We start from the raw sequence: 6,000 nt of genomic DNA on the forward strand, positions 1-6,000 counted from the left end.
GCTAGATCAGATCATTTTTGCTTTAGGCAAAGTAAAGAAATGGAGTACTGGCAGCAATAGTTATTTTTTATCTTCTGTCCTGAATTGCAACCCTAAATAGCATAATTGTTTCAGACAAAAAATTGAACTTCACTATTAAACTGGATCTAACACCTCTTAAGAGAGTGGTTATATAGCCTATGTTGCTTCTTTAGCATCTGTCTTTGAGCAAGGTTTCTATGATACAGAAACAATGGCACCCAACCAAGGGAACACATAGGAATGTAAAAAATAGTTTGCGCTTGGATTTGGAAGCTGTCCATCATGTTGTCCAACTGAATCCACATAGAAGCAGAAACATATACCAAAGTGCTGAGTGAGTTACAAAATGGTAACTTTTGATGAGCTTGATGAAAATAAAACTACATAAAAAATTATCCCTAAGAATTCCTGTAATTAAATTTTCTCTATCTCAACTTTCGGACAACGGCCACTACTTGAGTCTGGCTCTTGAATGTGCATTTGTGAGTTTTTCTAGAGAAAAGTACATGCTGGTTATCAGATTCGCTGAAGGGTTAAAATCTTAGTAATCATAAACTTCTCCCTTAGGGTATGACATTCACACTTTGGGGGCAGGAGTAAGATAGAAAGGAATATATCTTCATTTGAAGCAGGTTATTATATTGAAAAGAATTTGGAATTTGGTTTAAATCACTTTTCTCCCAACAGATATGTAATGTTTGCAGTAAGTAATATTTCTGAATCTGTTTGGTCACTTATAAAATCTCAAAATAATAAACACTTAAGATAAGGTATTCCTCATCTCAATATTAGATTAATTCTTTCACATATTATAGGATATTTTTGTTAATGCTATAATACTTTTAACAGGTAACAAAATAAAATATGTTTACACTTTTTAACATGCCATGAATATTGAAAGCCCTATTTGTGTGGTTCATAAAAGAAAATCATAATGTGTATGTGATAATAATTATATTCACATATTCTACCAGACCACAGAGTCAGGTTGTTTAATATATAAAATAGCATTTTCTTAAACACCTTAAAATTTTTTAGGTCAGCTAAGGATGAATTATGAAAAAAAATAAAATCTAACGACTTTTTTTAAACTATACATGGAAATAAATAATACTTTTATATAATCAACCTTGAATTTTAATGCAGACATTTCAGTTTTTAAAACCTTTTCCTTATATTTACAACTATGTAGCATATTTGAGTTTGTTCATTATCATTTTGTATTTCTAAAATGCCAGAAATTAACTTTCAATTTCTTCATTTTCCTAATCGTACATGTGGACAACCATAGTAGCAACATATACACAATTTTATATATTTTTATAAAAACATATGAAATTTCCACACCAAATTTTATAAGATTCATTTGTATTCAGTTTTTAAAATGAAACACTATTTCTAGGAAAACAAGATTTATGATGATTTTTTTAAAAAAATATACAAATTATCCTTCCTATCTCTCCTGAAACAAACATTATTATTACTGTGTGTATATATATGAATGCATGAATAATGTGATTCTGCAACCTGTATACTCAGAAAAATGAGATATTGTATCCCATGTGATTCAAATGTATGATATGTCAAGTCATTGTACTGTCATGTGTAACTAATTAAAACAAACAAAAAGGAAAGAAAAAAATACAAATCATAAACTAAAAATAAAACATTTCAACAAAGGGCTAATACTTATGTAGTGAAAAAAGTTAAGTTGCTTGTCAACAGAAACAATAATTGTTGAACCAAAGAGACAGATCAAAGACATTGACAGAAATGAATTTGAGCTCCAGTTGGGAAAGAGATGATAAGGAGACATCTTGTAATTTAGTTCAAGTTTTTTTTTTAAAGACTAATTACATTCCAGTGCTACAAGGAGAATTGCATGTGAGTCAATGATTTTATCACTGAACTTTTAGGAAACAATGAGACAGGAAATGAGGCTGCAACCCTGGAATTTAGAGAAGGAATCTCAGCATTCAAAACAGAGAGAGAGAGAGAGAGATAGACAGACACATAGGGAGACTGAGACAGAGACATAGACAGAGAGGTCCTTTAAACAACAAACTACTTTTTATGTTGATCTAAATGAAACTATTGGGCTGGGGATGTGGCTCAAGCGGTAGCGCGCTAGCCTGGCATGCGTGCGGCCCGGGTTCGATCCTCAACACCACATACAAACAAAGATGTTGTGTCCGCCGAAAACTAAAAATTAAATATTAAAAAATTCTCTCTCTCTCTCTCTCCCTTTAAAAAAAAATAAAAAAAATAAATGAAACTATATTCTATAAGTTAATTTTCAGAAATGCTCTAAAGGAAAGGGGAAGACAAAAAATCACCCAATGGGCTTGCCATAAATTGCGTGACATTAAACAATTCCTTTCCCCAACTCAACATGAAAGTACAAAAGGAAAGTAATACAAAAATGTGGGCAAATTTATATGTTCATTCTATTTGGCCCTTTCCATGAGTTTGAATAACTGCATTTACATATGCAATGCAAAAATACTCCCCCTTTTCCATTCATAATGGACACTCAGAATCCTTCTGTTTTTCTCTCCAATTCCATTTCATTTCCTTGCAGCTGCTGGATTTCTCCTCAGATTTTAGACCTGCTCTTAAAATTAATATCTTAATTTTCTATGGCTTTGACTCCTGCCACTTCATTAGGACTTTGTTCTGGGTTCAGCTTTTTAATCACTCCAGGTTTCCATGAGAACCTGCAACCTGTCAGTAGCAAACTAGTTGATGGCCCTAACTGACCTATGCCTGGATTCATCAACAAATACAACTGTTCCCTGCATCTGAGGATTGCATTTGATAGTTTTATGTCAGCTAACTTTGTAGGTAGTAGTCAGCTAGAGAAATGTCTGTTAGATCCTGAGAAGGCAAAATGGATTAAAAATGGGTATATGAATGAAGGGTGTAGAGTATTGAGTACTGGCTCCAGGTCGGTGTATACTTTCCTAGGAAGCTGGCTTAAGTCTGCCCTCTCCTACTGTGTGTGTGTATGTGTATGTGTGTGTGTGTGTGTGTGTGTGTGTGTGTGTGTGTGGTTAGGAACTGAACCCAGGCCTGGTGCATGCTAGGTAAGTACCCTACTACTGAGTTATATGCTCAACACATTCGCTTCCATGTAGAGGAGGAAAAGTTTGTTTGGTGCTCACAGTTTCAGAAGTCTTGGTCCACAGATGGCTAACTTCATTGCTATGGGACCCAGGTGAGGCAGAACATCATAGCAGAAAGGTTAGGAGGATAAAAGCAGCTCAGGATATGGCAGAAAGGAAGCAGAGAGAGAGCTCTGCCCACCAGGAAGAAAACATAAACTCCAAAGGCATGCCCCCAGTAACCCATATCCTCAAGCCACATCCTATCTGCCTATGGTTAACCACACAGTTAATCTCTCTGAGTGAATTAATACACTGATTAGATTAAACCCTCAGAACCCAATCACTTCACCTCTAAACTTTCTTCCATTTCTTTAAACGTAAGCTTTTGGGGTTTATCTTACATTTAAACTACAATGCCCAGCAACTTTGTTTTGTTTTTTAGCACCTATTCTAGGTGGGATGATTATTAAATAGGCAGAAGACAAATTTAGGAACCTGGAACACATGGATAGTTGGGTAAAATTCCAAAAGATGGCTTAACAAGCTGGTGACCACAGACAGATTCTGACATGAATCATTAAATATATATAGAGAGAATATTTCAAAATGTGTATGTATGAAGGTTAGCATTTTTTGTATAAAATGATTTTAACTTTTCTTGAATGCTTCTTGTAAGTAAATAACACAAAAAGATTTCCAAAAAGTGAATGAAATCTTTGTATTACTTAGTAACATGCAGAATACTTGATGATACCATGTCAGTCTGCCAGTAAGTCTGCCAGTGGTCTGACTTTGACCACACCAAAGTCAGAGAAAAGAATAATAATGTGTTAAACTATTGTATTTTTTCAGGTGCCTTTTTACTTATTTTTTTGTAGCAACCTCTATAAGGTATTTGTTGCTAGAACCAGTTTACTGATGAGAAAACTAAAAGTTATAGAAGTTAAGTAAGACTATAGGTTCTAAAGCCTGGACTTACAACATTGTCATGTCCTTATGTGTTTTTAAATGGACAAGTTCAGCCTATACAAATGGATCTTACCAGGTACTCAAACTGAAATGAATATGAGGAAGAAATAACTTGGGACAAGAAACTAATGTGTTAAGACTAAGCTTTAAAAGATTTATGTTAGATAAGATCTTTATAATAGGATGTGTTAAAAGATAGGGAATTACCAGTCTCTGCAGGTTTAAGAATAGGCTGAATCAATATTTGTCAAATGTACTTTACACATGAGTCAGTTAATTTGAGTAGGCAGCTTCTAAGGTATTTTTAAATTTAAAAGAAAATCTTTGATTTTAGAATATTTATGATTGAACAGGTTCCAGAACTGAATCAGAAAGCATAATTTGAGAAAAGAAGATAAGCAATATTCCAGACAGAATCTACTGAACACTCTGAATTGGAAGTTGATAGATACTCTAAAATAAGTTTCAAAGAACCAGAAGACTTTGAAATAGTCCTTTTCGTATAAAATTTCTCTGGCTCCAGTAACTTGCAAGTACATCTTAATCCAGTATAATCTTTTAATGATTTTATTCTAATTGCTGAATTTGAACCCACAGCAGTCTTATTATTGTATATAGTATTCAGATATCATGAGGAAGTTTTAAAACTGTAATTTTTTATCCTTTAATTGGAAATTCTAAAACAGATATTCAAGGAGTTGAATGTAAAAATATAAAATACATACTTCTTCCTATGTGACGTAACTACAGACTACATATAAGGAATACATGCTCTTTCTTTTTTTTTTTAACCTAGAGGTGCTTTACCATTGAGCCACATCTCCAGTCCCCCCTTTTTTTTTTTTTTTTGCAACAGGTATCACTAAGTTGCTTAGGCTAGTCTTCAGTTTGTGATTCTCCTATCTCAGCTTCCTGATCTGCTGGGATAGCAGGTGTGCAACACTGTGTCCAACATCTGGTTTATTTAAAAAAAAAATGATTTTGCTGAAACAGTTATTATACTGGTTTTTCCTTATAACCCAATTAATTTCTAATGTAAGAAATCTTGTGATTTTCAGATGTATAGTCTGTGTCAAATGAACATAGTGAAGCTCAGAATCTTGATTCAAAACTACAGGAATCAAAGCAACATGATATTGGCATGAATACAGACATACAGATCATTGAAATGGGACAGAGAAATAAGAAATAAATTCGTACATTTAATGTCAAGTGATCTCTGACAAGGGTGCCAAGAATACAGAATGGGGAAAATACTATCTGATAAGTAGTGCTGGGAAAATGGATATTTATATGCATAAGATTGCAACTAGACTCTTATTACCTCATATACAAATATCAACTCAAAGTGGATTGATTTCTTAAATGTAGGACCTGATTCTGTAAAACTACTGGAAGAAGACATATAAGAAAAGTTTCCTGGCATAGGTGTGAGCAATAATTATTTTATAGAACTCCAAAAACCAATAATAAATGCAATAAAAGCAAAATGGATAAGTGGAATTGCGTGAAACTCATCAGCTTCTACACAGAAAAGGAAACAAGAAAACAGTTGAGAGACAACCTACAGAATTTGAAAAACCATACATTTGATAAAAGGCCAATATCCAAAATATATAGGCAACTCAAACGACTCAATAGTAAGCATATGGTTTTGATAAGTGTCTCAAAGGCCATATATTAAAAACTTAGCCTCAAACCTGTGGCACTATTGGGAAGTCAGAGAACCTTCAGAAACTAACAAAAGTTAGGTCACTGAAGAGATGAAGGTGATATTAGGATCCTGTCCGTCCCTTGCTCCCTCCCTCTCACTCTCCCCACCCCCAACTCCCTGACATAATGCCTTGCCTCATCACAGATTCAAAAACAAGATAGCCAACTAATCATGAACTGAAACCTATGA

This window comes from Callospermophilus lateralis (genome assembly GCF_048772815.1).
Source record: "Callospermophilus lateralis isolate mCalLat2 chromosome 11 unlocalized genomic scaffold, mCalLat2.hap1 SUPER_11_unloc_3, whole genome shotgun sequence".
Classification (NCBI taxonomy): Eukaryota; Metazoa; Chordata; class Mammalia; order Rodentia; family Sciuridae; genus Callospermophilus; species Callospermophilus lateralis.